Consider the following 20075-nt stretch of genomic DNA (forward strand, 5'->3'; position numbering starts at 1 on the left):
GAGTCATCTCTGTATCCCTTTTTACTAATGCAGGGTTAATTGATCTATTCATTCAATAAATCCTTATTGAATATTTACTGTGGGCTAGGCTCTGGTTTAGACCCTGGGGATACACTGCTGTGTAAAATAGATATGATCCCTGCCCTTGTGATGCCAACAGTCTAGTGGCAAAAACAGCCAAAAGCAAGAATTATGGAAAGATAAGCTGTAGGGGCAGAGAACATACTAGAATAGGGGGCAGAGCAGAAGGTCAGGTAAAAGCTCTCTGAGGAGGTGCCAAGACCATGAGGTAGAAATGGACTTAGCCATGTGACTTAGCCAAGAATGTTCTGAACAGAGGGAAAAGTGAAGACCTTGAGGTGGAATAGAGCTTGGCATGTTCAAGTAATGGAGAGGAGGCCAGGATAGGCCAGAAAATGAGCGAGAGGTAGGTAGGGGCCGGCAGGGGCCAGGTGCGTAGAGTCTGGAGATCCCAATATGGATATAGATCATTTTCAAAGTGCAATGTACAAAGTACAAAGGGAAAGCAACCACTGGCAATTTTAAAGGAAGCAAGTAACATGAATGAATCTATAGCTTGAAAAATCTGATTGCTATGAGAGTAGACTGCAGGGGCCAGAGTGAAAGCAGAGAGACCAATGAGAGTATTGCAGTTGTGTAGGCAAGAAGTGACAGTGGCTTGGACTTAAAAGTTGCAGTGGAGAGAGGTGGACAGATTCAAGAGATATTTCAGAGATAGAATCAACATGGAATCAACAGGACTTGAGGATAGATTGGATTTAGGAAGTGGTGAGAGGAAGAAATTATGGTCAATGTGCCCAGCTGTGTAGATGGTGGTATCATTTCCCACGACAGGGAAGACTAGAAGGACAGATTTCAGAGACAAAATCAAGAGTTTTGTTTTTGACATGTTAAGTTCTAGATGCCTGTGAGGCATCCAGGGCAAGTCATCTCGTAGGAAGTGGGTTCGAGCCTATATATTTCTATATATCTCTTAGAAGATAAGTCTGGGATAGGGTTTTGAAAGGATTATCAGCATATAGGTGATAGTTAGTGCCCTGAGACTGGATGATATTCCCTTGAGGCCTTGAGAGAAGAGAGAAATGCCTCTTCCTGAGTCAAGAGAGACTTCACCCAACAGTTAAAGATCTGTTCAAAGAGGAATGCCTGCAAAGGAGACTGAGCAAGAGAGGGAAGAAGGAAAGAGTGGTTTCATAGGCAGGAGAAGAAAATGCTCTGAGCATCAGAGTTAATAGTGTTGTCAGCTACTAGGAGACTGAAATAAGGACAGTGACAGATGTTTCCTGCACTGATCTGAACACACACCTATGCTTGCTGAATGTCCACCCAGTCAAAACTTGTCCCTTCTTTTCTTACCTAGTCTTCCTCTAGGTGTCTTTGGCAGCAACATTTGCTGTGTCCCTGAAGGAGCAGTAGGAGAAGAGAATATTTACGGCAGTATTGTTCATAGCAGAAAAAAAAAAGAGAAATTAAAAGAAAGAAAATACCTATTCAATGACAGAATAATGCATGAAAAATTGTGCTGTGCCCAAGGTATCACAGATGTCCAATGAGGGGACACTTAGCTTTGCCTGGGTTAGCTCTTTCAGAGTATCATTTGTTTGCCTCCTTATTCGCAGTCTTCAGAAAATATTCATGTTAACGGAGATGGCATAGGTCCAGGCTGGAGGACGGGAAGTTGATAAAACTATAACTGGGGAAGCAGATTTGGCCCAACGGATAGGGCGTCCATCTACCACATGGGAGGTCCGAGGTTCAGACCCCGGGCCTCCTTGACCCGTGTGGAGCTGGCGCATGTGCAGTGCTGATGCGCGCAAGGAGTGCCCTGCCATGCAGGGGTGTCCCCCGCGTAGGGGAACCCATGCTCAAGGAGTGCTCCCTATAAGGAGAGCACCCAGCACGACTGACACAGTAAGATAATGCAACAAAAAGAGACACAGATTCCCAGTGCCACTGACAAGAATACCAGCAGACACAGAAGAACACACAGTGAATGGACACAGAGAGCAGACAACTTGTGGGGGAAGGGGAGAGAAATAAATAAAAATTAAATACTTAAAAACAAAAACAAAACTAACTGGCTTGTGTTGCAGGTATGAATTCTTTGGTTCACAAACTCAGAAATGCAACTTTTTAAAAAAACTTAATTTCTATTTTATGTAAGCATGCATTGAATGTCTAGTATTAGGCACTGTACTAGACCCTGGAAATACAGTAGCATATAAGACCAAGATCCTGCCCTTGGGAAACTACCATTCTAGGGGTGAGGGAGATAAATGATATATAAGGGAATAAAAAATACATAAAATAATTTCAGGTGATGATAAGTGCTTGGACAAAAAATAAGGCAAGGAAAAGGGTCAGAATGATGGGAGAGGTTCTGATTTAGATATAATGGTCAGAGAAGATTTCCCTAAGGAGGTCACACATGAGCAGATACCTGAAGGGAGTGAAAGAGCCCGCCATGCAAAACGGTGGAGGACGAGTGTTCCAGATGAAGGAACAGCAAGTGCAAAGGGCCTGAGGCAGGAAAAGTTGGCTGTGTGAGTAACAAGATCATTGTGGCTGGATGGAAGAGTTAGAGGGAAAGTGGTAGGAGATAGGTCACTCACTGGGAGGCAGCTACCAGTCAAATCTAGGGCTTTACCATCATGATAATGAGTTTGGATTTTGTTCTGAGGGTGATGGGAAGTCTTTGAAGGGTTTTGAACTGAAGAGTGATGGGATCTGATTCCTATCTTAAGAGACCATTCTGACTGTTGATTGGGAAATAGTGAGATGAGGGTGGCCTGCGTGACGGTGACTGTGACTAGGGTAGTAGAGGTGGAAATGGTGAGCAGTGGTCATATTTGTGATATATTTTGAGACAAGCCCTTAGGATGGCAAGATGAGGAATTGGGTGCCATTATGAGCAAAAGAGAGTAATCAAAGATGAGTCCTAAATTTTTTACTTGAGCACCTGGGTGAACAGAGGACATTTACTGAGATGGGAAGAATATTGGAAAAGATTTGGAAGGGAAAAGCACAGCTTCTGTTTTGGCCACAATAATTTTGAACTGACTGTGAGATGAGTGGGCAGCTAGATATACCAGCCTGGACTGCAGAGTAGTACGCTGAAGGTATAATTTGGAAATTGTGAACATGTAGATGGTATTTAAAGCCATGAGCTTACCTGGGGCATGAGTGAAGAAAGAGAAGAGTTCCAAAGACAGAGTCCCAGACACTTGGAGGTTGAAACCAAGGATGGGATGGGAGGGGGAAGAGGCAATAATTTAGCAAATGAGACTTGAGAAGGTAGAGTCAGTGAGTCAGGAAGAAAAACTGGAGAGTTTTGAGTCTCAGAGACCAAGAAAAGTAAGGGCTTTAAGAAAGAAGAGATCTATGTGTCAAAGACTGCTAAGAGATCAAATAAAAAAATACTGAGACTTGAGTGTTGGCAGGATGGATGTTTTTGATTGCCTTTACAAGAATGGTTTCATTAGGTTGGCAGGGAGAAAAGCCTGATTGGAATGGGTTAAAGACAGAATGGAAATATGGGACGTACAGAAGTGAAGTCAGCAATTATATAGAAGAATATAGGGGAATTCTTCTAGAAAGGAAAAGAAAAATAGGACAATAGTTGAAAGGGACTGTGGGGTTCATGGGAAGTTTTCTTCTGTTTCTTAAGTAGGAGCTATTACAGTAGCGGGAGAAATCAATGATGCAGACAAATGATAAATTCACAGGAACCAAGTCCTTGAGTAGATAAGTGGAGGTGGGATCCTGTGTACAAGTGGAAAGTTGATTTTGGAAGTGAGCAGAAGGGATAATTCAGCATCTCCCACACATTCCCCAAAGGCTGTGTCAAAGTTCTAGGAGATTTTTGGACCACTAATGCAGGTGGAGTGAAGCAGGATAAGGAGTACCTATTTTGAGGCAGAGCAAGGAGTGCCTCATCTTTGATTCTCATCTGCCCATACTAACATCCTCATTTTCATCTAGAGTTAAATCCATGTGGCTTACTGCTGTGTCCTGTTCATCTGGACCACAAGTTCTCTTAGTGTCCACCATCATTATGTGCCATTCTTACTCTGCTCAATGTCATTGGAGAAAATGCTCCACTGTTCCCTGTGCTACCCTCAAGGATAAGCAGTCACATCCTTTAACCATTCCTTCTCTTCTCCTCCTGGACTAAGTTGGGAGTGGGAATCTCCATGAAGTTTGTCATTTAGGGTATTGCTATAATAAAGAGAGCAAACAAGTGTTCAGTGACTTGAACAAAATAGTTTATTTTACTCTTATGTAATAATTTAAAGGCTAACTAACATTCCAGGTCAGCCGGTGGCTGTTCTCCACATTGTCATTCAGGCACCCAGATTGTTTCTAGTAAGTTGCTCCAACATTCCCTAGGGCCTTTCCACTGTGTGCAGAATTGTGGCTAGTTCCTTTGGGATCCTTGACCCCTTATCACTCCTCCAAAGTGATCTCATCCAGTTCTTGGCTCTTCTGCCACTGATAATTTTGAAATTTGTATCTTCAGGCTGGCCTTGTCAGAGTCGCCGACCCGAAGGGTATCGGGAATGAAAGACAAAGAGAGATTGGGATCGGGGGATCTGAGAGCATTGAAGCCTCAAGCTCATCAGACAAGTTTATTAATCTCAGGGGCTTCTTTATATACCCCAGCAATCTTGAGAACCAGCAACTATTCTAGCTAACTATTCCCATTACTTCAACCTGTGTAACACAATGGATCAAAAGCTATGATTATAATTCAAAGTACAAAATTTCAATGTTCTATTATATTGTTGAGAAAACATACCCATAAATCTTGTTGCCCAGTTTGCCCCGTTCTACCCAGTACTCGTTCCAACTGAATGTACACATCTCCTTGCTAGATTTATGACCTGCATATAGTTATGGAGACAGCATGACTCAGTGGTCAAGGAAGTAACTTGCTTCCATGGAAACAGCATGCCTTTGTTTCCCACATGGCCTCTCCCTTGAACTGGAATCTCTACTTGACTGTCTAGTTTTTTTCATTTGTTTATTTTTTATTCTGCCCACCCCCCCCCCCATTATCTACTCTCTGTATCCATTCACTGTGTGTTCTTCTGTGACCACTTCTATCCTTATCAGCAGCACCAGGAATCTGTGTGTCTTCTTGTTGCATCATCTTGTGTCAGCTCTCCATGTGTGCGGTGCCATTCTTGGGCAGGCTGCACTTTCTTTCGCACTGGGCGGCTCTCCTTATGGGGCGCACTCCTTGTGCATGGGGTTCCCCTACGCAGGGGCCACCCCTGCATGGCACGGCACTCCTTGCGCACATCAGCACTCCTTGTGCGCATCAGCACTGCACATGGGCCAGCTCCAAACAGGTCAAGGAGGCCCGGAGTTTGAATTGCGGACCTCCCATGTGGTAGGTGGACATCCTATCCATTGGGGCCAAGTCCGCTTCCCTTGGCTGTCTAGTTAGGTAACTCAAATTTGGTATGTCAAAAAATGTCTAGGGAAACAGATGTGGCTCAACCAATTTGGCTCCTGTCTACCATATAGGAGGTCCAGAGTTCAATGCCCAGGGCCTCCTGGTGAGGGCAAGCTGGCCCACGCGGCATGTTGGCCCACGTGGAGTGCCGGCCCATGCTGGAATGCTGCCCTGCGTAGGAGTGCCTCCCTGCATGGGAATGCTGCCCAGTGTGGAAAAGCTGCCCCACACAGGAGGGCCAGCCGTCGCTCAGAGTGGGCACAGCAAGATGACGCAACAAGAGATGCAGAAGAGAGAAAATAAGAAGACATAGCAGAACACGGAGTTGAGGTGGCACAAGAGAATAATCACCTCTCTCCCACTCTGGAAGGTCCCAGGATCATTTCCTAGAGTCACCTAATGAGAATACAAGCAGACACAGAACACACAGCAAATGGACACAGAAAGCAGACAATGGGGGAACATGCTGCGGGGTGGGGGGGAGTAAAAGAAATCTTAAAAAAAATGTCTAGTCCTTCCTGCAGCATTCCTTCATTCAGCAAATGACAGTTCCATCTAACCAGTTGTTCCAGCCAAAATATTTTGTTGTTATCCTAGACTCCTTTTTCTCTAATATCACACGCCTGATCTACCAGCAAATGCTATTTGCTCTATTACCAAAATACTACATATGCTTTACTAGTTGAACTCCTGCTACTCAAACTCAAAACAACTAAAGAGATACAGATAAAATTTTAAATACCCTTCAGTGTCTGGGCTCTTACAAGAACTACCGTGCTATACTAGTCAGCCAGAGGGGTGTTGATGATGCAAAGTACCAGAAATCTGTTGGCTTTTATAAAGGGTATTTATCTGGGGTAAAAATTTACAGTTAGAAGGCCTTAAAGAATCCAACTCAGGGATATTTTCTCACCAAACTCTGCTGCCACGTGTCAAAGCAAGATGGTGGGTGGTCTTTGGCTGGTTTCTCCCTCCTTCTACCTATTAAGTTCCATGGGCCCAGCATCCTCCTACCTCAGCTGTAGGCTGGCATAGGGCTTGTCTCTCCCCAGGGCTCCAGGAACAAAACTGACAAAGTTCTCCCTCTTCCGTGTCTTCTTCTTGAGTAAGTGCCTTTTTATATCAGCCCACCAAGGGGGCAGGGACTCCCCTGATGTGGTGGAATCAAAGCCCTAATCTTAACAGGTAATTTAATCAAGACATGTCAGCTGAATCTAATGCATTCAAAGGGTATCAGACCTAGAGGAACAGACCAGTTTATAAACATAATCCTTCTCTTTTTGGGGAGTTCATAAATAATCTCAAACTACCACACATGCTTGGGCCCTGTGTTTTAGAAGACCCTACATATCACAAACACACATAAAATAAATGAAAGAATACATGAGTACCTCTGTCGCTTAGGATCTGACACTCAGCGCTGGCACAACATGACCCATAATCATAAACACCCTCTCTAGGACTAGAACCAGTCATGCCCCAGGGAATGCATCTAACACCTCTTGCCCTATGTCCTCTAAACAAAAGGCACCTATGTTGATTACTGTAAAGGTTTACAGATTGTGTCACAAGCAGGCAGTGCTTCAGAGTCTGGGAAAGACTGAGGGATAAAAGAGCTTAGGTAAGAGAACATACAAATTATTTAACTTGCCAAATCCATTCTCTCTGATGGCATGAATGCAATGAATTTTTGTATAACAATGCCCAGGGTCCATTTTCTTGCTTCTCTTCCAATTTCATTAGTTTTCCAACTGTAGAAACGTACAGATCACTGTAGTATCTGCAACAGTCACACATGGCAGTGAGGAATGTTTTACAGTTTAATAAGTCTTTTTTTTTTTTTAAAAGATTTATTTATTTATTTAATTTCCCCCCCTCCCCTGGTTGTCTGTTCTCGGTGTCTATTTGCTGTGTCTTGTTTCTTTGTCTGCTTTTGTTTCTTTGTCCGCTTCTGTTGTCGTCAGCGGCACGGGAAGTGTGGGCGGCACCATTCCTGGGCAGGCTGCACTTTCTTTTCACACTGGGCGGCTTTCCTCACGGGCGCACTCCTTGCGCGTGGGGCTCCCCCACGCGGGGCACACCCTTGCGTGGCACGGCACTCCCTGCGCGCATCAGCACTGCGCATGGGCCAGCTCCACACGGGTCAAGGAGGCCCGGGGTTTGAACCGCGGACCTCCCATATGGTAGACGGACGCCCTAACCACTGGGCCAAAGTCCGTTTCCCTAATAAGTCTTATTATCAGGCATCTCTATATAGATCTAGATGATACATGTATGAATCATGGTACCAATTCTTCATATTGGCAATTAGATGAATACTAACATGAGAATGGCAGAAATTTTTGTTTTAAAAAAGTAGTCAGGGAAACAGAGATGGCTCAACTGATAGAGCTTCTGCCTACCATATGGGAAGACCTGAGTTTGATCCCTGGGGCCTCCTGGTGATAAAGAAGAAGAGAAAGTATGCCCATGTGGCAAGCCAGTGCCCGTGCGAGTGCCCACACGAGTGCCTGCACAAGTGCTCACGTGGTGAGCCAGTGTCCTGCACAAGTGAGTCACGCAGCAAAGTGACAACACATGAAAAGAGAGACAAGGGGTGAGTCAAGATGACGCACAACAGAAACCAGGAACTGTGGTGGCGCAGCTGACAGAGAACCTCTCTCCTCATTAGAGGTCTCAGGATCAAATCCCAGTGAATCCTAGAGGAGAGAAAATGAGAAGAGAAGACAACACAGAGAGCGAAAACAGCAGGTCAGGGGAAGGGGAAGAGGGAGGAATAAATCTTTTTTTTTTCAAGATTTATTATTATTTTTAAATTTTTCTCCCCTCCCCTCCGCCCCATGTCTGCTCTCTGTGTCCATTAGCTGTGTGTGTTCTTCTGTGTCTGCTTGCATTCTTGTCAGTTGCACCGGGAATCTGTGTCTCTTTTTGTTGCATCATCTTGCTGCGTTAGCTCTCCGTGTGTGCAGTGCCACACTTAGGCAGGCTGCACTTTTTTCGCACGGGGTGGCTTTCCTTACATGGCACACTCCTTGCGCATGGGGCTCCCCTACGCATAGGACACCCCTGCATGGCACGGCACTCCTTGCACGCATCAGCACTGTTCGTGAGCCAGCTCACCACATGGATCAGGAGGCCCTGGGTTTGAACCCTGGACCTCCCATGTGATAGGTGGACGCTCTATCAGTTGAGCCAAATTCACTTCCCTAAAAAAATTAACCTTAAGAAAAAAAAGTAGCAAGATTTAGTTAAATTTCCAAACACAAAATACGTTGAATTTAAATTATTTTGATTTAAAGTTTTATATTGGGAAACGGACTTTGGCCCAGTGGTTAGGGCGTCCGTCTACCATATGGGAGGTCCGCGGTTCAAACCCCGGGCCTCCTTGACCCGTGTGGAGCTGGCCATGCGCAGTGCTGATGCGCGCAAGGAGTGCCGTGCCACGCAAGGGTGTCCCCCGCGTGTGGGAGCCCCACACGCAAGGAGTGCGCCCGTGAGGAAAGCCGCCCAGCGCGAAAAGAAAGAGCAGCCTGCCCAGGAATGGCGCCGCCCACACTTCCCGTGCCGCTGACGACAACAGAAGCGGACAAAGAAACAAGACGCAGCAAATAGACACCAAGAACAGACAACCAGGGGAGGGGGAGAAATTAAATAAATAAATAAATCTTTAAAAAAAATAAATAAATAAATAAAATAAAGTTTTATATTAACTAGTATGTATATTTTGTTTTTGTTATTTTTAGTAGATCATTTGAGTAGTTTGGAGCAAATATTTTGAAATTTTAAAAAACATGGGAACATTTTTAAAAATTTTAATAGCAGTTTTATTGAGATATAGTCACATACCATACAATCTATCCAAAGTGTATAATCAATGGCTTTTAGTATAATCAATGTTGTGCATTCATCACCACAAAAAATTTCAGAACAATTTCATTACTCCAAAAAGAAAACTCCACACCCCTTAGCAGTCACCTCTCAATCCCTCTGTCCTTCCCTAGCCCTTTATAACCACTAATCTAGTTCCATCTTTTTAAGTTGATTTATATTTACATTTTATAAAAATGGAATCATACAATATGTAGTACTTTGTGTCTGGTTTCTTTCACTTAGCATAATGTTTTGTGTGGATTTTTTGCCTGATATTAACATCTTGTAATGTTAACATACATAGCATCTGTTCAGTTTCAAAGAAAAACAGTCTTATATGTGTAATATTACCCATATTCATATATCACATAAGGTTTTACTATGTTATATAGTCCCATGTTAAACTTTTTAGCTTTCCTTTTAAAATACACATTTTATATATTAGTCTTTCCTTTTCAACCACTGTCATACACATACAATAGCACTGCTAGTTTCAAATATTATGTTGTGCTTTCACCTTTTCTACTCATTTCCAAAGTCTAGCACACAAGTTAATCCTCAGTTTTCTATTCTCTAGCTTCATTCTATTTCTGGTGACACATAGTCTAGTTATTAACTCCATGAATTTGCACAATACATTTAGTTCATAATAGCGCAATCATACATTTTTTGTCCTTTTGTGTTGGGCTTACTTCAGTCAACATAATGTCCTCCAGTTTCATCCATGTTGTCATATGCTTCACGACTTCACTTCTTTTCTTATAACTGCATAATATTCCATCTTGTGTGTACACCACAGCTTGTTTATCCATTCGTTGGTTGATGGACACCTGGGTTGTTTCCAACTTTTGACAATTGTGAATAACACTGCTATGAACATTGGTGTGTAGGTATCTATTTGTGTCACTACTCTCAGTTCTTCTGGGTATATATCCAGTAGTGGTATGGGTGGGTCACGCGGCAAATCTATATTCAACTTCTTCAGGAATTGCCAAACAATCTTCTACAGTGGCTGTACTATTCTACATTCCCACCAACAGTGAATAAATATGCCTATCCACATCCTCTCCAACACTTGTATTTCTTTGTCTTTTTAAAGCTGCCATTCTAATAGGTATGAAATGATATCTCATTGTAGCTTTGATTTGTATTTCCCTAATTGCTAGTGATATTGAACACCTTTTCATGTGTTTTTCACCATTTGTTTTTCTTCTTTGGACAAACGTCCAAGTATCTGCTTCTCTGTGTTTACTTCCCGGGGTTCCAATATCAAAACTCCAACTAATTACTCTGTCTTGTCATTTTCCCTGTAAGATCCAGCCCACCAAGGGAACAGGGATTCAATGTCCTACTGACCTGGTCCAATCAAAGCCTTAATCATAATTTAATTAAGTAAGAGTGAAACCTCTGAATCCAATATTATCTAATGTACCCAGAGGAAAAGACCAATTTACAAACATAACCCAATATCTGATTTTGAATTCATGAATAATACCAAACTGCTATAGGTATCATGGAACCACAGTCAGAATCCAGGTCCAGGATGGTAGGGGGGCTGTGGTCTGGGTGCCTGGCCCCATTGGGTGCTCTTGTAGGCTCTGGAGAAAACTTGGAGCCAGATTGTCAGCAGGGCTCCAGGCAGTAGGGGGAAGATGACTCCGGGAGGTGCCCACATCAGGGGTGTCCAGTGCCACTTGGCCTATTGCTGACAGATCCAAAGGGGATGGAGATGCCTTCTTAGGTGGCTTAAGACCACATTGGCATAGCCTCCATATTTCTCAACCATGAACTTCCACTGGAGGCCCCAGCAGGACCCAGCTATAGCAGCAGAGAGGAATAAGGGCTGGAAGGGCCTTCAAGCATTGGTTCAGCCAACTGCCCAGTGCCAGCCTCTCCAGGAAGTAGTCAGCACAGGCCATCAGCACTGTAGCACCCAGCAGGGCTGTGCCCAGAACTGTGAATGGGCATGGCCACCGGAGTGTGAGCAGGGCTCCCAGCAGTGCCAGCCCCGCCAGGCTCCCAGCTGGCACCCAGGCTGAAGGCAGTTGGTAGATGGGTTCTGCATCCAGTGTGACCCCAGCACCTAGCAGGAGATGGGTCAGTAAGAGCCTGACACTGTGAATCAGTATAGTGACCAAGCCACAGAGGAGTCCAATGCCAAGTGCAATGCCTGCCTCACTTCCAGGTTCAGCTGTGTCTCCAGCACCTGCTCCTTGTGACACAGCAGGAAGATCACCTATGATCTGATAGCAGACTAGAGAGATATTATGAAGCAGTGGTAGCCGAAGCAGCAATAGATGATTCCAAAGCAGCAGCAAAAGGCACATACCAGGGCAGGCGCCAGTTGAGGACTGTTCTGGGGTTCCAAGACAGATCTTGGGTCCGGTGGCTCTAAGAGTTGTTAGTTAAAGGGCCTAGGGTCAGAGGTCATGACCAGGGGCAGCAAGCCTTCCTCCATAGCTGAACAGGAGGTGTGCAGAGAGGGGAGGTCACTGTCAGTTCCTTTCCTCCATCCTGAATGTCTTAAGGGGGTTGGGAAGTCACCCTGCCATGGATGAGGACAGAAGTGGTAAAAGGCTTCCCTAGACCCACAGCTGTATCCCTGCCCAGAAGTCCTAGGTATTGGGGATGCTGTCAGGCATAGGCATTCCCAGGCCGCTCTGTTCATTGCCCACTAAACTCTTGTAAGTTGTAGTCCACACCCCAGGAGCTAAGTGCCCAGCCTATAGCTTTTGATTGAGGAGTTTAATCCATTCGCATTCAATGATATTACTGTAAAGGCATTATTTACTTCTTTGGTTTTCATATGTCATATATTTTTGTCTGTCTTTTTATTCTTTTGGTTATCCTATCTGCTATTCTTTCTTGTATACTCTCCTCCAAACGTCTCTCCTGTCTTTTTCTTTCAGGCTCTAAGGCGTCCTTTAATATTTCCTGCAAAAGTGGAATCTTTTTTACTAACTCTCATAGTTTCTGTTTGCTCATGAATATTTTATACACACCCCCATATTTGATGGACAATTTTGCCAGTTTAAGAATTCTTGGCTAGCAGTTTTTATCTTTCAGCATCCTAATTGTATGATACCACTGTCTTCTCGCCCGCCATGGTTTCTCATGAGAAATTGATGCTAAGTCTTACTGGGCATGTGTTGTGTGTGATGGTTTGCTTATCTCTTACTGCTCTCAGAATTTTCTCTTTATTTTTGACATTTGACACTATGAGCAGTATATGTCTTTGAGTAGGACTATTTGGGTTTATTCTGATTGGGATACGGTGTGCTTCTTGGACATGTAAGTTCATTTCTTTCATGAGAGTTGGGAAATTTTCAGCTGTTATTTCCTCAGATACTCTTTCTGCCCCTTTTCCCTTCACTTCTCCTTCTGGAACGCCCGTGACACGTATGTTGTTGCATTTCGTGTTATTGTTTAACTCCCTGAGCCCCTGCTCAGTTTTTTCCATTCTTTTCTCTCCGTGTTCTTCAGTTTCAGCTGTTTTGTCTTCAGTATCAATATTCTTTCTTCTGTTATTTTTGAGTCTGCTATTCTATGCCTCTAATGTGTGCATTTTAAAAATTATATTAAAACTGTTCTTTAAAAAATCTAAGCGTTGTGTTGCTGGTGAAGAACTCAGAACTGTGTGGTCCAGCACCGGTAGGCAAGGATGAAAGACGAGGGTGGAGTTCTTCCTGGGAGGTGCCTGTCTCCAAGGGTTAGAGGTGGGTCAGAGGCATGGGGGCACCTGCAAACTGTGGGCCATAGGCAGCAGGTGAGCCTGGGGGTAGATAAGGGGGAGAGCAGCTCACCCTAGAGCCTAGGGCCGCTCTGAGGGAGGCAGCACTGCGAGGGAGCCTCTGGCTTACATTGCAAAGAGCCGGAGCTGTTCGGCAGGTAGGCTGTCAAATCATCGGGGGGGCTGGTGCCCAAAGCTCTGCTCCCTGGGGTGATCATGTAGCCTGCCCCCCAGAAGGTTCCGCTGCCAGCTTCCCTGACTGAAGTGGGGAGGCCCTGTGCCCGGGCTCATGGTCTTGTGCCGATGCCAGTACTTGTAGTCCGGGTGGTCGTGCAGGTGCTGGACCCAAGGCCGCTTCGCTTCTCGTCCTCGCCCCGCAGGTTCCTCTGCCCGCCCCGGCTCTTGGAGATCTCGGAGTTCCGCATCTTTGGATTCTGCTGCGCCATCTGGTGGCGCTGAGCGGAGCGCCATACCATGCACGCGTGCAGGGGCCGCTTCACTTTCCCAAGGAAAGCCCATCAGAGACTCCGCGGTTCCCAGCACCCTCCAGCTCCTGGGATTTCGGGGACAGGGAGGAAGGTGCTGCAGGAGCGGGAGGCTCCAGGCTCCAGGCTTGGTCCTGTAAGGAGCCAGGTAGCGCCACAGAGGGCGTGCTGGGTGCGAAGCGTGGAGTCCAAAATCTGGTATCCAGAAAATCCAAGTATTTTCCTCTTGTGGAGTCGTCTTGGAAAAACTCATGTCCTTAAAAAGTGTACACTGACTCCAAGTCCAGAGTCCTAAGAACGGAGGCCCTGCCCCCGACGAATTCGGCACTTTGGAGAGAGCCGATGTCAAAGCCGCTGTGCCTAGTATCCCTGTACTGAAAAAGTGGTGCTCTCCTTTCCTTCTGGTTTCGGAGGCCTCACCCGATCCGCGAGTACCTCTCCCCCTACCCGCTGCTGATGACAGGACCGTCCTGCGGTGGGGACGTAAGCCCCTCTAATGTTTGTTTTTTGGAAAGATTTATTTATTTATTTTATTTCCCCCCTCTACCCCCCACACCTGCTGTTTTTCCTGTCTGTAGCCATTCACTGTGTGAACTTCTGTATCTATTCCTCTTTTTGATCTTCTCTTCTCATTTTTTTCTCCTCTAAGAGTCACCAGGATTCAATCCTGAGGACCTCTGATATGTAGAGAGGTTCCCCATTAGCTGGGCCACCTCAGTTCCTGGTTTCTGCTGTGCTTCACCTTGACTCTCCCCTTCTCTCTTTTGTTGCATCATCATATTGCTGCGTGACTCACTAGCACAAGCACTGGCTCACAGCACAGGCACTCGGCTCGACGCACAGGCACTTGGTTCACCACGCAGGCATGCTTTCTCTTCTTTTTCAACAGGAGGCCCCAGGGATCAAACCCTGGTCATCCCATATGGTAGGCGGAAGCCCTTTCACTTGAGCCACATCTGCTTCCCAACCCTCTAATGTGTGTTTTTTTTAAGATTTATTTTTATTTATTTCTCTCTCCTTCCCACCCCCCACCCCACCTTGTCTGCACTCTTGTGTCCATTTGCTGTGTGTTCCTCTGTGTCTGCTTGCATTCTCAGCGGTACCAGGAATCTGGGTTTCTCTTTCTGTTGCATCATCTTGCTGTGTCAGCTCTCCGTGTGTGCAGCACCACTCCTGGGTGGGCTGTGCCTTTTTCACCAGGGGCAGCTCTCCTGTGGGACGCACTCTTTGTGCGTGGGACACCCCCACGTGGGGGTATCCCTGGGTGGCATGGCACTCCTTGTATGTGGCAGCACTGTGCATGTGCCAGTTCACCACATGGGCCAGGAAGCCCTGGGTTCTAACCCTGGACCTCCTGTATGGTAGGTGGATGCTCTATCAGTTGAGACACATCCACTTCCCCCCTCTAATGTGTTTTTTATCTCACCTTTATGTCTTTCATTCCCATGAGTTCTGTTATTTTTCTATTCAGGCTTTTGAATTCTTCTTTGTGCTCACTCAATGTCTTCTTGATGTCCTTTATCTCTTTAGCCATATTTTCTTTCAACTCAATTTGATTTTGGAAATTTGTACGATTCTCATTGCATAATTGTCTCAAATCTTGTGTCTCATCTGGGATTTTTATATATTCTTTTGCTTGGGCCATTTCTTCCACTTCTTGTAATTTTTTGCTGTTGCCAGGCATCTGATTATGATGGTGAGTTTACGTTGATGCCCGATTTCTCTCTCTTTTGTGAGAATTTAGTGGCGGGATTCTGTGTTACTGGGAAACAGGCGCTCAAACCACTTGAGCTATATCTGCTCCCCTGATCACTGCTTTCAGTCAGCTACTTCAGATTCCTGGGTGGCCAACTCTGAGGACAGCCATTGTTCCAACCTTTCTCAAGCAAAAGTGGCAGGAGACTTAATGAGGCAGTACCAATTATTTTTCTTCTTTTCTCTTTCCATTTCCTGCTTGGGAACAGAAAGAGTTTAGAAAACTTACAAATTGATGGCTCCAGTCCTCAACAAAAATAAAAACAAAGACACACACACACACATACAAAACTAACAATCCCAGAAGAGTAGAAGAACTAAATATCCAGAGTTATAACAACTTAATATTCATATTGTCCAGTTCTCAACAAAAAAATTACAAAATGCACAAAGAAACTGGAAAGTGTATCCCATTCACAGGGAGGAAAAAAGAAATAGCCAGAAACCATCCCTGAGGAAGCTTATACATTTAACAGCAACAACAAAAAGATTGAAATTATAAAAAGGAACCAAACAGAAATTTGGGGGCTGCAAAGTACAGTAATTGAACTGAAAAATTCGTTAGATAGATTCAATAGCAGATTTGAACAGATAAATGAAAGGAGGAGCCAACTTGAAGACAAGACAAGTGAAATTATCCAGGGTGAGAAGCAGAAAGAAAAAATAATGAAGAAAAATGAACGAAGCCTGAGGGAACTGTGGGACACCATCAAGGGTACCAACATACATATCATTCAATTCCCAGAAAGACAAGAGAGAAAGAGGCAGAAAAAATACTTAAATAAATAATGGCTGAAAACTTCAAAATCTGAAGAAAGCTATGAATATACTCATCCAGGAAGCTCAACAAACTCCAAGCAGATGAGACTGTAAGAGATCTACATGAAGACACATTCGAGTGAAATAGTCAAAATCCAAAGGCAAAGAGAGAATTTGAAAGCAATAAGAAAGAAGCAATTCGTCATATACAAGGGATGCCTAATAAGATTACTTGCATATTTTTCATCAGAAAGCATGGCAGTCAGAGGACAGTGGGACAGCATATTTAAAGTCCTTAAAAATCTGTCAACCAAGAATTCTATACCCAGAAAAGTTATCTTTCAAAAATGAAGGAGAAATTAAGATAGTTACAGATAAATAAAAACTGAAAGAGTTCATTACCAGAAGACCTGACCCACAAGAAATGCTAAGGGGAGTCCTTTGGGCTGAAATAAAAGGACACAAGAAAGTAACGTGAAGCCATAAAAAGAAATAAAGAACATTGGTAAAAGAAACTGCATAGGTAAACATAAAATCCTATATTATTGCACTTTGGAATAGTAACTTCTTGTTTCCCCCTAAATGACTTAAGAGGCAAATGTGTAAACTAATGTAGCAGTTTGATATGGTTTACGAATTCCAAAAATAGATATTGGATTATGTTTGTAAACTGGCCCGTACCTGGTCATAATTAAATTATGAATAGGGCTTTGATTGGGCCACGTCAATAGGACCCACCCTTGGTGGGCTGCGACTTACAGATAAAACTACACAGCAGAGCAGAGGAGTTAGTTGGAGTTTTTGATGTAAGAATTTTGATGCTGGAGTCTTGAGTTGGAGCCCTGGGAAATAAGCACACAGAGGAGCTTGGTTGTGAGGAAAGAGAGAAGGCCCTGGGAAGAGAAACAATCCATTTACCTAATAGGCTACAGCTGGCCTTGTGGGGAAACCAGAGGTACTGAGCCCAGAGAGAAATGAACCCCAGGAAGAGAGGACCCTGGAAGCCTGAACCCTGGCAGATGTCAGCAGCCAGCTTGCTCCAACATGTGGCAAAAGACTTTGGTGAGGGAAGTAACCTATGCTTTATGGCTGGTAATTGTAAGCTTCTACCCCAAATAAATGCCCTTTATAAAACCAACCAATTCCTGGTATTTTGCGTCAGCACTCCTTTGGCTGACTAATACAACTAACATTTAAAATCTATGTTAATGGGCATACAATGTATAAAAATGTAATCTCAGGTAATAACAACATAAAGGGGAAGGGACAGCAATACATAGGAGTAGAGAGTTTGTATACTACTGAAACTAGTATGGTATTAGTTTAACTAGGTTGTTATTAGGTTAAGAATTCATTATAATTACTAAGGTAAGCATTAAGAAAATAACCAAAAAATATAGAGAGAACAGGAAAGAAGGGAATCAAAATGGTACACTAAAAAAAGCAACTAAATACTAAAAAGGGAGCAATGGAGTAGTTGAGGAATGAAAACATACAAGATACACAGAAAACAAATAGCTAAATGGCAGAAGTAAATCTTCTTGATTATTACCCTAAATGTCAATAAATTAAACTCCCCTATTAAAAGACAGAGATTGACAGATTAGATGAAAAAGCATGATTCATCCTTATGCTGTCTACAGAGGACTTACTTTGGATATGTAAACACAAAGAGGTTAAAAATCAAAGTGTGGGGGGAAGTGGATGTGACTCGGGTGACTGGGCTCTGCCTACTGCACGGGAGGTTGCTGGTTCAGATCCCAGTGAGGAAAACAGCGAGTTGGCATGACGGGCAGACACAACAAGCTGACTCAACAAGATGACGCAACAAGAGACGTGGGGAGGAAAAACAGAATGAGAGACTCAAGAAAGCAGGGAGCGGAGGTCTCAAGTGATTAGAACACCTCCCTCCCACATTGAAGGTCCCGGGTTTGTCTCCTGGTGCCTCCTAAAGAAACAAGGAAGACAAAAAGACTTAGCAAGTGAAAAACAACAAGGGGGTGAGGAGAAATAAATAAATAAAATAAATCTTTTAAAAAATCAAAGTATGGAAAAAGATATTCAATGTAAACAATAATCAAAAGAGAGATGAGTGGCTAAGTTATTGTCAGACAAAATAGGCTTTAACTCAAAAAAGGATTCAGAGACAAAGAAGGATATTATATATTGATAAAAGATTCAATCCAGCAAGGAGCTATAATGATTATAAATATATATGCATCTCACAACAGCCATAACGATTATAAACATGTATGTACCTCACAACAGAAGCAAAAATGGACAGAATTGAAAAATTGTCAGAATTGAAGGGAAAAATAGATAGTTCTACAACTATCTATTTAAAGTGGTTTAAATATACCACTTTCAATAATTGATGGAATATCTAAAAGATCAATAAAGAGGGAAACGGACTTTGGCCCAGTGGTTAGGGCGGCGGTCTACCACATGGGAGGTCCGTGGTTCAAGCCCCGGGCCTCCTTGACCCGTGTGGAGCTGGCCCATGCGCAGTGCTGATGCGCGCAAGGAGTGCCGTGCTACACAGGGGTGTCCCCCGCGTAAGGTAGCCCCACGCGCAAGGAGTGCACCCATAAGGAGAGCCGCCCAGCGCGAAGGAGGGAGAACAGCCTGCCGAGGAATGGCGCCACCCACACTTCCCGTGCCGCTGACGACAACAGAAGCGGACAAAGAAACAAGACGCAGCAAAAAGACACAGAAAACAGACAACCGGGGGAGGGGAGGGGAGGGGAATTAAATAAATAAAAATAAATTTTTAAAAAAATCAATAAAGAAATAGAGTCCTTGAACAACAACAATTAACCTATTAGATCTAATGGACATATATAGAACACTCCACCTAACAACAACAGAATATAATTCTTCTCAAGTGATCATGGAACAGTTTCCAGGATAAATCATATGTTACATCACAAATCAAATCTTAATAAATTTTAAAATATTGAAATCATACAAAGTATCTTTTTGTACCACAGTGAAATTCAGCTAGAAATCAATAACGAAGGTAAACTGGAAATTTTACAAATATCTAGAAATTGAAAAACACACTATTTAACAACCAACCAGTGGGTCAAAGGAGGATCACAAGGGACATTAGGAATATCAAAGGAGATGTTCAAATGGTTAGTAAGTATATGAAAAATCCTCAACATTGCCTTAGTTTGCCAAAGGACTGTCAATACAAAGTACCAGAAATGGGCTGGCTTTTATAATGGAACTTTATTTGGGGTAAAAGCTTACAGTTCCAAGGCCGTGAAGTGTCCAAATCAAGGCATCATCAAAGATGCTTTCTCACCAAAGTCAGCTACTGGTGATCCTGGTGTCCTGCCATGTGGCAAAGCAAGATGGTGACCGATCTTTGCCAAGGTCCCTGCCTTCCCTTCCAGACTCACCATCTCCCAGAGCCCAGCTGTGCACTATCAGGCATATGGTTAGTTTCTTTCTGGGCCTCCTCTCTCACATCTTCAGGACTTCTCTTTCTGTGAGAGAATCTGGAATCCTCTCTTTCACATAGCAGGGTCAAAGATGGTGGCTTCTTTTTCCTGTGTGTCTCTTCCTCTGCTTCTCCATTTATATAAGGCCCAGCAAGAGGGTGGAGACCCAACTTGAGTCACACCTCACTGGTGCATTCCAATCAAAAGCAATCTAATCAAGGGATCTAATCAAGGTCCCTTAACAGAATCTAATGCAATCAAAGGATCTCACACCCACAAGAATGGATTAATGAAAAGATTAAAACACATAATCTGTTTTTGGGATTCACCAAATTCAAACTGTCTCAACATCATTAGCCATTAGAGAAATGCAAATTATAACTATAGTGAGATGCCACATCACACCCACTAGAATGGCTATTATTTTTTAAACAGCAACTGAAAATAAGTATTAGAGAGGATGCAGAGAAATAGGAAACCTTGTAGATTATTGGTGGGAATGTAAAATGGTGCTGTCGCTGTGGAGAACAGTCTAGCAGTACCTC

Source organism: Dasypus novemcinctus, chromosome 9 (genome assembly GCF_030445035.2).
Source record: "Dasypus novemcinctus isolate mDasNov1 chromosome 9, mDasNov1.1.hap2, whole genome shotgun sequence".
Taxonomy (NCBI): Eukaryota; Metazoa; Chordata; class Mammalia; order Cingulata; family Dasypodidae; genus Dasypus; species Dasypus novemcinctus.